Source organism: Carcharodon carcharias, chromosome 12 (genome assembly GCF_017639515.1).
Source record: "Carcharodon carcharias isolate sCarCar2 chromosome 12, sCarCar2.pri, whole genome shotgun sequence".
Taxonomy (NCBI): Eukaryota; Metazoa; Chordata; class Chondrichthyes; order Lamniformes; family Lamnidae; genus Carcharodon; species Carcharodon carcharias.
Window position 1 is genome coordinate 28,360,811 of NC_054478.1, and position 15,204 is coordinate 28,376,014.

Genomic DNA, 15,204 nt, shown 5'->3' on the forward strand with positions numbered 1-15,204 from the left:
CTTTGAATGAAAATTCCCATTGTTTCACTATGTCTTTGGACTTAGCCTTTCTAATAATAAAAATCTGTCATAGTACCAATTTTACCAGTAATCTTTGGGATAAGTAAACACACTGTTTCTTAATTCCTCATGGCTAGGTGTAATATTTCACTCCCTCTTTTGAAATCAATCTAGTCTGGCTTATTTAAAAGTGCAAATGTTCCCTTTACACCTATGTTTGCCTACTTAACCTTTCAAACCTAGCTTATCTTCTATTACATCAAAGCCGTCAGGCCAGCTGCCTTTAATTCAATTAAGTCCCACACAGACATAAATCCCACTCTCACTCTACAAAAAATTCCAATAACATTATAAAAATTATTATACCTTCCTGAGAGACTTTTTCACTCTCACTCCCTCTTTGATTGCAACGTTTCCGTTCTGTTTCAGTGTCACCTTAGTTTAGTTGGTGGCATTCTCATCTCACTGTCAACACACTGTGTGTTCAACCCTTCTGCAGCAGCTGAACACCTGATCTTGGTTGATGTTTTAGTGCAGCACTGATGGAGTGCTGTATTGCCTGTGGAGTCTACCTTTGGATGAGAGACTGCCTGCCTGTTTGGATGGATGTTAAATACCCCATTAAACTTTTAAAGAAGTGTAGGATGTTTTGACAATGCTATCACAATTAGACCTACTGCTTCTCCATCTAATTTCCTGCTGTGATTGCCAGTATGAGCAAAAAAAAAAGGATTCAAAGAATTGCATGTAGGAACAAACTCACTTGGTGGCTGTCTTCTTTGAGCCCGCAAGATCATTATGGGGATAGGTAGATTGACAGAGAAGCTTTATAGCATGACAGACTTGGATCATTACTGCAGTATAAGCCATGGGGAGAGTGGTGCAGGCTTTATTGTGCCGGCAGACTGCTGTTACAATTATAGGCATTTCATTTGAAGCCAGCAGGGAAATTGGTTTGTTGTACTAGAAGCTGTTTGTGTCTATGGTTCAGTAGGAAAATAATCCATTTTTAGACAAAAAAATGTTTTATACTGAAGCCCCATCTGCACTCAGGTGGACAAAAATAATTCTATGGTATCGTCTCAAAGAAAATTGGGGAGTTCTCCTATGTCCTGGCCATTATTTACCACAATCTAAAACTCAATGTGAATGAGTGAGAAGGGGATGATAATGAAGCAGACCAAGGATGTGTCATTGCTCAGCCTGGGAGTAAATAGTAACTTGCAGAATGAAACTGTCCAAGCACTATCAACAGCACCACCGTCATTAAGTACCTTCAGCTGACAGAAAGAGTGAAGACATCTATTAATTTTTAACCAACCAATTCCAAAATTATAACTGCTAGTTAACATCAAACCTCACGAACCTCCATTACACTGTGTGGGAGTTCAAGAAAAAATCTGTCACAGGGCTATACTACCAAGGGTCTATTTGGTATGGGATTCATTATTAAGGGAGCTGTAAGCAATGCTCTTTATAAGAAGTTGTGATTTTGTTATGATCCCCGTGGAGACCAGTAAAGAATTGAGCTTTCCAAATGACCCCAGTGGAAAAAGCCTAATGGTCAAGATTTCACTTTTTAAAACTTTTACAGTAACAATCAAATTAAAATCAACATAGATTGAACATCTGTTAACAGGAAGGTTGTATTCAATAGAAACTGTAAATTAACTTTAAATAGCCGATACAGCAAAGGCAGGACTCACAAAAAATCCCACCATGTATGATATTAACCCACAAAATTCCACAAAACTCTATTCTTCCCAGGTAGAGTTTCAGTTTCTTTATTCATGCCGGGTAGGTCTGGTGTCTCATCCGACAACAGATTTATCACCCCTGAGTTTCACAGGCCCAATGTCCACCAAAAGGCATGCATTTGGTCATCTTCCTTAAGGAGGTTCACTAGGCTGGTTCTTGGGATGAGGATTAATACAAAAGCAAAATACTGCAGATGCTGGGAATCTGGAATAAGAACATAAATGCTGTAAATGCTCAGCAGGTCGGGCAGCATCTGCAGAGAAAAAAAGAGTTAACGTTTCAGGCTGATGACCCTTTCATCGGCTTGAAATGTTAACTATTTCTCCACGTAGATACTACCTGACCTGCTGAGCATAACTAGTATGTTTCGTTTTTATTTCTGGGATGAGGAGTTTGTCTTATAAGGAAAGGTTGGGCAGGTTGGACCTGTACTCATTGGGGTTTAGAAGAATGGTAGGTGACCTAACTGAAACATAAGAATCAGAGGGGGCTTCACAGGGTAGGTGCTGAGTCTTGAACTAGGGGGTCTCCTATTTAGGATGGAGATGAGGAGGAATTTCTTCTCTCAGAGGGTTGTTAATCTTTGGAGTTCTCTACCCCAGAGAGCAGTGGAGGCTGACCCATTGAAATGATTCAAAGCTGAGATTGTCAATCAAAAATTTGTCCATCGAGCCAAGGGTTATGGGGACAGGAAGAAAAGTGGATTTAAGGCCACAATCAGATTAACCATGACCTTATTGAATGGCAAATCAGGCTCAAGGAGCCTGCTCCTATTTCTTATGATCATAAGTTCTTGTGTTGAACAGCAAGTTATGGCCACACAAATCAAGTTTCCTCGATCTTTTGTGCTGGCTTAAAAAATATTGCACAGAAAGATAACCCTGCCCACAAAACTGGACATGTCCCCAGATCAAATGCACCACAATGGCCAGTTTCTACTATTTGCGTCCATTTCAGACCTTTGAAGGAGACTTTAAATCAAGGGCTTTTCTTTTTCCTTTGGGTGCAAAAGCACTATTGGCACTTATTAAAAGCTTGAAACATAAAAGGTAATTTACCAGGAAACTGACTACTGTCCACTAATGAAACTAGTAAATGGCTCTGATTTTTTTCAAGTCGTTATCAGTTATTTAAAATGGGTTAGTAAAATGCGATGTAATAAGCATGTACTTCAATTGTTTATTTTTGTGACAAAACCATTTTCAGCTGCGCTAATAAAATTGCACCAGGTTATCACTTTTAAATATATCAAGAAATAATTTTAATTGGGCCAAGATAAAAAATTGAAGTATTGCATCCGAAATATTGCCCCATTGCAATGGCTCATGGAGAATTTGTGATTGTGTAAATAAGTTTGAGCGGTAATTTGAACCATAAATTCACATTGAAGAACCAACACAATTTTGATTGCAATTCATAGATTGTCAATTGCATCCAAAGTGGAAACTCGATCCCCAGGAGATCATTTTGGCTTCAGACAATTCAAAGTGACTTTCCTTGTATGAAAAGGTGATTACATCTGCCAGGTTGTACAATTTCAATAGCAACATAATGAGGAGCTGGAGATGTGTGTGCTGCTGTGCCTTCTATACTGTACCTCCAATATTGGCTTCTTGTGTATCTCCTTGGTGTCCCATACCTTCAACTGTTTAGGCCCTTAGCTTTGGAATTCCCTCCTGAAACAACTCCGCTTCTCCCTCTGCTCTTTTAGGACGTTCCTTAAAACTTCCCTTTTCGTTCAGGCTTTTGGTCACTTGTCCTAACATCTCCTTCTTTGGTTTGGTGTCAAATTTTGTTTGATGTTCACTTGTGTGAAGCAAGCCGCTGAGAGCTGGTCCCACCTGAAGTATTCAAAATACAGAGGAATGGAGGAAACTCGCAGGACTCTTCTGCCTAATCTAAAACCAGGGCACTGTGCCCCAAGACTACAAGGATACTCCATAGCTCATCTCTACAAACGGAAAGGGAGCAAGTCCATTTGTGACAATAATTGTAAAATATTATTTCTTTCAACAGCAAAAAAAAAAGGCTTGCAAACTAAGGTTTTTATTAATTGGATTATCACTCACCTCACTGACTCCATGGGGCAGAATTTTTCTGTTGGCGAGCTGGGGGTGGGGCCCGCTCGCTGACGCAGGATGACATTGGGGGAACGCCCAACATCATCCCGCCCCATTTAAATATTCAGGAAGGCGGGGGCAAAGCAAGATCAGCTGTCCGCCCGCCGAACTGTCGATTGCCAATTGAGGCTATTGACAGGGTAGTTAAATCAATTAAAGGCCCTTCCCATCCAACCTTAAGGTTGGCGGGCAGGCCAGGAGCCCCGGTGGGCTTCTGAAAAAGCATGAAACCACCAGCGGGATGAGGTTTCACATTGGTTTTAAAAAGGTTTAAGAAAGTTTTTGTGATAATTATGAACATGTCCCATCTCGTGCGACATTGTCACATGAGGGGGACATGTTAATAATTTTTTTATTTTTCTATTTTTAAAGTTTCAAACATTGTCAGCACTCTCCCTGAGGCAGCACTTAGCCTCAGGGAGATGTGTGCTCTTTTGTGTGCATGCGTGAAAGAGCGCACTCTGACAGTTGGGGAATCCCTCCCCCTCCCAACCCCCCCACCTCATAGGAAGCGCATATGCTTCCCATCGGGCGGCCCGCCCACTTAAAATGGCAGCGGGGCTGATTTCGGCGGCGGCGATCGGCTGCCTGCCCACCGCCGAGCCGGTGGGGCCCACTCACCCTTCATATGTTCAGAATCACAATGTGGCTCCCATGGAAGACAGGGAACAGCTAACAGGACCTTTGCAGCTCGTCAAATTCAGAAAGAGTCCCATGAACAGTATAAGTACCTCTATATAGGGGATCGTTGACCTGACCAATTTTGACACAGTAAACCAGGAGGGCTTGTGGAAGGTTCTGTACCAATATGGCTGCCCTGAAAGATGATCACTGTCAGTTGCTCATTTCATGATGGCATAATGGCCAGGTGGTATGTCATCGGATGTCTTTCCCTGTCACCAACAGGACGAAGTAAGGCTGTATATTGGCTTCAGCTCTGTGCACTACATACTTCTCGGTCATGCTTCAGTACACGCTCAAAAACCTTGACACAGGAGTACACATTCAATTCAGGACAGACAGCAACCTCTTCAACTTGCAAAGGCTCAAGGCTTGCACAAAGGTTACTGAACAGCCACTGGGTGAACTCTTGTTCATGGACAACTGTGCTCTCATAGCACATATTCCTGAGGACATTTAGCTGCTTGTTGATCACTTTGCCCTAACCTCAGAACACTTTGGCCTGACAATAAGTCTGAAGAAGACAGAGATCTTGTATCAACCCACCCCTGGCCACGTACTCCAAGACCCCACAGTCACTATAGACAACACAGCCCTCTGTTCAGTCCAGAAGGTTTGCTATCTTGGGAGTATCCTCTCCAGTAACAGTACGCTGGATGACAAAATCAACCATTGCCTGGTAAAAGCCAGCTCAGCAGTTGGCAGACTCACTCACAGATTTTGGAAAGATCATGGAGTTTGTCTCAGTATAAAGATCAAAATCTACCAGGCAGTTGTTCTTACATCACTTCCTTATGGTTGCGAGACTTGGACAACATACTGGCATCACCTAAAGCAACTAGAAGCATTTCATCAACGCTGTCTGAGAACTATTTGCAACATCGGGTGGTAGGGCAGAATCCCCAACAACATGATCCTTGCAAAGTGCTGTATACCTGGCATCGAGAGCATGCTCATCAGAGCTCAGCTCCGCTGGGTGGGTCATGTGGTTCACATGTGGGATTTCTGTATACTAAATGCAGTGCACTACAGCCAGCTGAGCACGGGAACCCACACCACAGGACATCCCAGATAATCTGAAAGCCAACCTCAGAGCTTAAATCAACCTGGATCCCAATACATTAGGGAATACAGCTTTGGGCAGCCACCAATGGTGAAGTATCTATCATCAAGCAATTTTAACATTTGAGGAGAACAGTCAAGTGCCTTCAGGACAAATAATCAAAGTCAATGCTTCCATCCATCCCTCCAACACTGGCTTCATATGCAACATTTGCAATCAGTTATGGCCTAATGTCACACATGAGACAACATCAAACTAGGCTGTAAACCATTTTATTTTGCTGAGCACTCATCCATTGAAGCCAAGGGAGAATCCATCATCATCATTGAAGTTCCTTTACTACATAAAAGACATTAGATAAAAGCAAATTGTTGTTTTGCACATGTGACAAGAATTAATGTATTCTAGTAACTAAGCTATAAAAAATTAAAATATTGAAGTTCTATTGAAGCTATACATGAATGCTACAGCTTTAAAAATCTCTTAGCACATTGGGACTCTGTGACAAGCGTTAAAGTGAAATGATCGCTGTGTTTGCTGATAGCTTTATGTGTATGCAACAGGAGTTTTTTTTAGGAGTTCATTCATCTTGTTCCTTGTACTCATCATTTTCCTGACATACTTCATGTATGCATGTTGCCTTCATCCAAGACTTCTCCGTGAAATAGCAGGGAGCAGTGAAGTAGTATTGGTAACTAATTTGATTTCTCAAGAATTTGATTTGGACAATATTCAAATTACAGCTGTATTTCTTTCTGCTATTTTCATTAAACTTAATGAAGTACAAGGGTGATGAATGGAACAATTAGCATCAGGACTTTAATAAGCTCCTCTGTGCCAATATATATTTCCCTCACCAACTATCCCTGTCCATCTCTCAATGATATTAACAGTGACTGGTGATGATTATGGACAGTCCGCTCTGTCAACTAATTTTCTTTAGAATCGGACACAATTGAACTGAATTAGCCTCATATGTAATTTGCACAGGTTGCAGAATGAGCAGACAATCCAAGGTAAAAGAATGATAATTTAATCCTCTACCCAACATCTCTCCTAAACTTGAAAAAAATACTTTGTATTTATATACCTCCTTTCACGACCACCAGCTGTCTCAAAGTACTTTATCTCCAATGAAATGCTGTTGAAATGTAGTCACTGCTGCAAAGTAGGAAATTCAGAAAACAATTTGTGCATAGCAAGCTCCCACAAACAACAACATGGTAATGATTAGACCTGTTATGTGATGTTGAATGAAGAATAAATATTGGCCAAGACACCCACCCACTCCCTCAGTACTACGCTGGTGTGGAACTTGAACCAAGGATGTGCTGCATTAGAGGCAAGAGTGTTACCAACTGAGCCACAGCTGACACTAACTTGTCCGCATTTAATAAGTTATTTCTTGGTGCTTTTCCTGGATGATATGGGCTCAGTAAAACTATATTCACTGGTAAAGAATAGCTAATCTCAGTGAGCCCCAACTGTAGACCTCACTTTACATCCTTTCAATACGCACTGGATCTCTTGAGTAATACCACCCCATAGTGGCAACTCATAGACCATCCAGTGCCACATACCTTCATTCAGCCATAGGCGTAGAAATTCAGGTGCAAGGGACATTCTGTGCCTGAGATGTCCTTAATGTTGGGCAGCTAGCCCCATTTCAGTTGAATTGATGTGCTGCTCAAACTTTCTGGCCAATTGTGGCTAAAGACCTAGTCTCTGCTAACATTGTAGGGAGAGGAAATGGCAAGTGGATCATCAGTACTTTGAGCTACATTGGGAACAGGTAATTTTGAAAGAGGTGGGCGTGGAGCTGGGTGGCCAGCTTTGTAAGAGGTAATTATATTCCTTGTTTTTCACGTAGCTTCAAAAATACTCAAAAACTGAAATGCTGATAACAGAACAAAGCCAGGAATAAATGATCACCTGTTGCAACCTTACTTACAAAACTTAAGAGTAACAATAAAATCATGCGTTTACAGCTGAATTCTTCCTTGCATTTTTATTTTAAAGAGCGGGTGAATTTGGATCAGTGCATTTCCCATAATTTGTTTATAGAATGCAGCAATGACTCCTTTGAAAGCGCCATGTTTCAGTGCCCCAGATTTTCCATTCCTTTCCCCCACTTTTATCCGTGGATATCCCCAGGCTATTGCTGATTAATTAGATGCCAAATCAAGGGCAGTTACGTGTAGTGGAGCTGCACTCACTGGAGAGCTAAACACAATGACCAGAAATCAATTCACTGATGACCCACTTATCAGCCATGATTGAATGGCGGAGCAGACTTGATGGGCCGAATAGCCTAATTTCTGCTCCTATGTCTTATGGTCTAATGACCCTTAACCCTGTCAGAATGCCATCATCTTCTCTCCCCTATGGATTGAACTCAAACCGGTCTCTCCGGAAATACAGGCAAATATAAACAGTGCCTCAGCTAAGTCCCAAAAAAGCCCTGCTCATTTTTTATTGACACCGTGAGTCCTTTCTTTCTAAATCACTTGACTATATTTCATGCATATTAGCTTTCGCGCTGCAATTCCTTGCAATACATACAGATCCAAGAAGAACATTTAAAAGAAAATGTCATTGGGTGTAATAATATTCTGAGCTAATTTGGGGAATTTGCCTTTGGGCTGATAATCTTAGTCAAGCATAAATACTTTGAGAAATGAACTGTTTACCATTTTGTTAGAAGGAGATCTTGTTGAGGTAATGTAATAAAACTGCCCTAGAGATTCTCAAACAAAGAAAATTTATACTTAAAATAAATAATAATACATGCTTTAAGCCTTGAGATTTATATCGGATAAACGCTGATTCAGCACAGATTTGCTTCTTTGGCAGGTCTGGAACCATCTGCAGGGAGAGAAACAGAGGCCAGAATTTTCCACCCCCATTGGCGTCAGGTGCCATGGCGGGAGTGAGCGGACAATTGGCAGGTCTTTACCTGGGTCCAATGGTGACCCAGCAACCAGTTTTAAAGTGGCTCAGGCAGCCCCTTGAAGACTGCCATGGAAGAACGTCTCTTCTGTCTCTTGAAACCTAACCTGATGGAGTTGAGCGCGGCTGGAGATGCCTGGCAGGTCGGGAGGGCACTCAGTCTCCTGCTTTTCGGATAAATACCTCGGGATCCTCCTGCTAGGAGGGCCGCCCTTGTTCCCCAGAGGGAGAGGCCACTGCACCTCACAAAGAGGGCATGGGAGGAGGTTGCAGTGCTGGTCAGCAGCCATGACATGGTGTGGCGCACATGGGTGCAGTGCCGGAAGCACTTCAATGACCTGCTGCACTCTGGAAGGGTGAGTACCGTGTTGGCATGGGTCAATGTGCAGAAGTGTGAAGGTGTGGCTGTCCCCCCTCCACGGGCCTCGGGGTCTGAGTGCCAACTGTCAATGAAGCCAGAGCTGGCCAAGGTGGTGAGCCCTGACTGCTTGGACTAATTGCCTTATGACTTGATGTGCCCTGTGAGGTGGTCCTCAACTGGGGCTGGCCAGGCTGCAATGGCGCTGCTGGTATAGAGTGGACTAATCAATGCTCTTCTGTCCTTTCAGGAGAAGACGAGCCATAACCGGTCAGTGAGGTCACGGACAGGTGGAGACCCGCCCAACCTGCTGCTCCTCTCCAGATTCAGACAGAACGCCCTAGGGGCAGACATGTAACCGGCCATGGAGAGGCGGGGGTGCCAGACGAAGGTAAGAGTGCAGAGCGTAGAGGTGAGAGTTTCAGATTGTGCAACCATTCTAGTGTTGCCTCTTCATTGATGGGAGCCCCAAACCTGGAGTCCCCATTGATCATTGAAAGACAAGGGCACCATGATGCAGATCTCCATTATCTCACCAGGGTGCCTGGTATGCACAGTGACCGAGTGATGACTTTAACTAATGACAGGTCCTTGTTCGCCCTTGGATTTGCCAGCACATACTTGTTCTCTGGACCCCAAAGAGCCACCCATAATGCCAGAGGACCACTGGGCTTCATTTGCACCTTTGTCACACCCACTCTCTGAACCAGGCACCAGCGCAGATACCAGCACCTCCGTGGACATTAGAATGGCGGCTAGAATGTCAGTGCACATTGGTGAGGGCACTTCTCATTTGAGGTGCAGGCGGAGACAGAGAGTGCCCAGAATGTTGGCAGTCAGAGGACTGCTGGGAACCAGGATGGTGCTGAGTCAAAGGCAGATGATGAACCTCTTGAGTCATCCATCAGGTGGCAGATTCTGGATGTCCAGTGGGATGTGCAGGATGACCTGGCAGAGATCCATGACGGTCTGCTTGTCATGGCCTCCATTGTGGAGGAGTCCATGTGGAACATGAGCACTGCGTTGAACCTCATGGCTGAGTGCACTGCCTCCTCCATTGAGAGAGTGGTGACTCTCATGGAGAGGCTGCTCCAGGAACAGAATCAGGGGTTCCTGGGGTTGCGCACAGACCTGCAATCCCTCACACAGGCACTGACCTCAAGTGGTCAATGCCAGTGTGGCAGATGGATGAGGCACCCAGTATCCCAGTTAGGTGCCCTTCCATCAATGGTGAGCAAGGAGGTCCAGAGTGACCACATATTGACTCACGAGCTGCTTGTCATCTCTGTGGCTCCTCTCAGGGTGCTCTGGATGACGGCAGCAGCTCCTCCGCCCCTCCGCCAGTAACTGTGCCATCTGATGAGGCTGCGATGACTGGGGAGATGCCAGCCGTGGCACAGGACGTTCTCCCCCAGGCAGAGCTGGTACAGGCTCCACTGGCCAGAGGATGACTGCCAAGGTCATCAAGGCCAACAAGACACTAGGCAAGCTGCCTCTTATGCCGGTGCCAACGATGGGGGTGGGCACCAAGATGTAGCACTTGGAACCGTAAGTTAAAGGCACCATGGGCACAAGAGGGACAGTTCACAGGTGATTTCCTGTTCATTTATGTTTGGTTTATATGTCTGCTGGTCTGGACACCAACACCGGTAATGGTAATGTCATTGTGCAATCAATGTGACAATAACATTAAATTTGCTTTTGTACTTATGGCCTGAGTATGCTTCATCTTTTTCTTTCTGGTGCAGGGTAAGCCAGTATATAATGCTGGAGGCGAGTGGCTCAATACTTTATTGCACAGGCATTGAGTGGAATTCGGGTTCAAATGATAGGGTAATTTCAGACATCTGGGATGGAGGCTGCAGCTTTGGCATGAGACTGAAGCTCATCTTTGTTACCTAGTTGAAGGAGCGTTGGATCAAGGCATCCCTGGTGTCTCTGCCTCCCTGGATATTGGCAAGATCTGCCTCCATGCCCTCAGCATTCTCCTCACTATGACCCTATTCTGACTCATCACTGGATTCATCATTTGTGGTCTGTGGAGATGTGTCAAGATCCTCTTCCTCCAGTGGATCCCCCTTGCCAGTGCCAGATTGTGGAGAGCGCAGCATGCAACCACTACCGGTCACACCTGATCTGGAGGTGATTGTAGTGCTCCCCCTGAATGGTCCAGGCATCGGAAGCGCAACTTGAGAAGACCTATGGTCCTCTTAACCACCGGCCTTGTGGAGGCATGACTCCTATTGTAAAGCTGACCTGCCTCTGTTCTTGGGTGGCAGGGAGGCGCCTTTTCAATGGATAGCCCTTGTCACCCAGCAGCCAGCTATTCAATCGGGTTGGAGCACTAAAGAGTCTCGGCATCTGGGAGTGTCTTAGGATGTAAGCATCATGGGAGCTGCCAGGGTACCTTGCACAGATTTGCAGAATCTGCATCTTGTGATCACACTCTATCTGCACGTTCATGGAGTGGAATCCCTTCCTGTTTACAAAGGTACCCAGCAGACCCACTGGCACCTTGATGCCACATGTGTACAGTCGATGGCACCCTGGATGCGGGGGAAGCCAGCAATCACTGCAAAGCCTCTGGCTCGCTCTGTCTGGCTGGCCTCGTCCATACGGTAAAGAATAAATGCCAGTGCCCGCCTGAACAGAGCTTCTATCACCAGCTTAAAGTAACTGTGGGCAGCTGATTGGGAGACTCCACACGGATCCCCCACTGACTGCTGGAAAGAGCCGGAGGCATAGAAGCTGAGGGCCGCTGTGACCTTCAGCACCACTATTATGGCGTGTCCACCCACACAGTCGGAGCTGATCTCAGGCCCAACAATCTGAAAAATGGCGGTCACCATCTCCCTTGAGAGGAGGAGCCTCCTTCAGTATTGCACCTCAGATATATTGAGTTAAATGCATCACCGCCTGTAAACCCTGGCAGCAAGATAGTGGTGTCTTTTGTGGTCTCTTCCACCTTGGACTTCCTGCTGGCTCTGCGACCCTTGTGCCTGCGCCTCTCCTCCCACAGGTCCCTCCCCTGGAAGCTGCACTTGGGACACCTGGCCTCCTCTCACTTCTGCTCCTCTCTTCCTCCCCAGAGGAGGTGCCTCCAGCGGAGACCACAATCCCCGTTACCAGGGTAAAGGAAGGCTGTCTGATACCTGGAAAGGTCCTCATGGTCTGAATCCTCCAGGGGCCTGGCAGACAGCAATGAGCCCCGAAATGAAGCTTGGAAATGATAAGAATGAAGCCCCGAACAGAGATGAAGCTGCCAAGTACCAATAACTCACCAGCAGCAAACTATCTACCGCACTCCTCACGACTCACACTGGCAACGCTGTGGACCCTTTTTACCCATCCTTGGATGAGGTTTAGCAAATTGTCAGCTGCCCGCGTGCCCGTTTTGCCCGTAAGACGAGCGGGAAATCGCACGGGTAACATAAAATCCAGCTTAATTGCTTTTTTAAACGCCTTAACTGGCCTCGTAATTGACGGTGGGCGTGGCTCAGACTCCTGCTCGCGCCCGCTGATTGAAATATCGCAGGAGTGCGCAATGACGTTAGGATGCTGTCCCGGTCTCATCGCGTGCTATTTTATGCCCGAGTGGGTCGGGCACGCGCCCACTTGCTCAGTGAAAAATTCTGCCCATAGCCATAGAACCTCCTGCTTAAGTCCAGCAAGACAGTCCGTTGAAGTGGGGTCAAATATCATGCACCTTTTTTTCAGATTATTACGTGGAGATAAGATCTACAGATCAATCGGTCTATGTATATCTGCTCATTACTACAGTTCTGTCCTTTCACTTTACCATGGAATATAATAGCTTAAGATTTGAACAAAATTATCTCTCATCTACCGTTAACTCGATCTTGAAGACATACATTTGAAACGCATGAGTATATAGCCCAATTCACAAGGAAGAGCAGCTATCATCTCCCTGAGTTATGCTATTTCAGGTGTTGGTATGGAACAGCGCAAGTCATTCCACAGAAAGGGAAGGCGCTCAGATTGCTTAAGGGAGTGACTACAAAATCCAAACAGCCTGTGCAGCAGCTCCATTCTTACTAAACCATGTGGGACTTTGCAAATTGGTTGCTACAGACGCCTGCATCTGTAACCGTACTGACTGCACTTCAAACATAGTTCATTGGTTGTGTCATATTTTGGGACATTTTGAGGATATAATAAACTGCTATGTGAAGATGAATTATTTCTTTCCATGTAATGCTATGCAAAAGCCACCATCCCTTATTCAATCTTTGCCTTGAAAAGTGCAGCGTTAACTATAAGAAAGAGAAAGCACCTTTTACAGTGTCACAAAATGCTTTACATTCAATGAAGTACTTTTGAAATGTAGCCACTGTTGTCATGTATGAAGCACAAAAGAAAATTTGCACAGAGCAATGACCAGATAATCTGTTTTAGTGCTGTTAATTGATAGATAAATATTGGCCAGGATACCAGGGATAACTCTCTTGTTCTTCATTGAAATATTGTTATGGAATCTTTTATGTCCGCCTGTGAGGGAAGACTTGGCTTCAGTTTCGTGTCTCATTTGAAAGACTACATCTTCAACAGTACAGCACTCTCTCAGCACTGCGTTGGAGTGCTAGCTTTGATTTTTATTCTGAATTCCTGAAGTAGGACTTGACAATTCTGACTCAGAGAAGAGAGTGCGACCAACTGAGTCTAGCTGATACCTACCAGCTGAACAATTATGAGCACAAGCTGACTGAGGACATCTCAGGATTACCCTAGGATAACTTCACATGATAGTGGAGGCAAAACGAACAAGTGTGGCTACAAATTATCCAGTTGGTCCAACCATCAGAGAGAGAGAGGGGGAAACACATACACAGGCACAGATGTACACGCATGCACACAAACATTCTTTCAGGCTGTTAACAATTCCTCTCTGTGGGAAGCCTTTTATTTTGCATTTCCCTATTTGAACCCAGAGTCCAATCCTCCATAGCTATCACTGCAAGTAAACAGTCCAAATGCCGGGCGGAAGCAGAGGGGGAAAATGGATGGAAGCAGGATTTTTTCCAAAATGCATCATATTCTGATCAACTAACAATAGTGGCCTTTATTTGCACTTTAGTGTGTAATTACAGGGGGTGCAAACAGCTTGCCCCACTTCTCTGCCCTCGCCCCCTTACCAAGACGAAGTAGGCATGGAGCCAACCACTCTACGCCCGTCCCCACCCCTCCGCAGTGATAAAGTGCTGTGGGAGGGCTAAACAAGAGCCAAATATGACGTCTGCCCCTTGCTGGGGAGGAAGCTCTGCCCTCAGGAGCTGCTGGTCAATTCGATTGGTCAACAGATCCATCAGTCCCTGCAGCACCAGGAGTGTATTAATGGAAGCTGCTGGGACTGCAGCAGGGAACAAGAAGAAGGAGCAACAGATCCCTGGAAACAGGTAAGTCTGGGATCTTGGTCGGAGAGGGTTTGAGCAGGTTGGGGGAAGTGTGGGGGGAGTGGTGGTGGTACATTTAAGACTGCAGGTGGGTAGGAGGAAAGGTTTTATCTTAGCACCCCCCCCGATCCGCAAACGGAAATTAGAATTCCTCCCTTCCTTTCTGCCCTTTGAAGAACTTATTTTTAAAATACTGGGCTGCCCACTCCTGCCCAGCTGCCCACGCTAAACGTTTTATGATTTGGGCAGCATATTATCAGGGTCAATTGGCTCGATAGCTAGTCCAAATAACCCTTGATTACTTATTTGAATATGGCATGCGGGCTGCTGATTTCGGTGCCCACCCACCCCCATGTTATGGGGGTGAGCTCGGGGGTGAGCTCAGGGGTGGGTGGGAAGGTGGTGGGTTGGACACCCGTCCTATTTTACCCATCCCCCCTCCCCCACTTGTATCCCCCCCCCCCCCCACCCCCCAACTGACCTGCTGAAAACATGCTCGGCAGGGGCACATAGAATGCAGCCCAGCATTGGGCACCACAGTCATACTCTTCAATTGATCTACCTTTCATCAGAGGCACACCAGCAAAGGTGATCATCTACAAAAGCTGAAGTCACAGTGAATGGAGGCAAAAGGCTTGTTTTAAAAATTTTAATTTTGCTGAGCTTTTTCTAGACTTAGTAATTATCTGGATTTATAGACAACAGGCCCACAGGCCTATCACAATCAGTTCTTTGTTGTTTTTCTAACAGATAAAGCAGCCCATTTCCAGGACTTGGAAAAGGTGTCAAAAACCCGTAATCTCCATTTCCAAAGGACAAACATGTGAAACAGAGCAATCTTGTTCGAGAAGATTTTCATGCAAT

The 15,204-nt window shown here is 45.2% G+C and overlaps 1 protein-coding gene across 1 annotated transcript in view; it reads right to left on the reverse strand.

Moving 5' to 3' along the window:
* The window catches only part of LOC121284660 (contactin-associated protein-like 5), a 736,588-nt gene that overhangs the window by 392,944 nt on the left and 328,440 nt on the right, over positions 1-15,204 (reverse strand). The window lies entirely within an intron of this gene.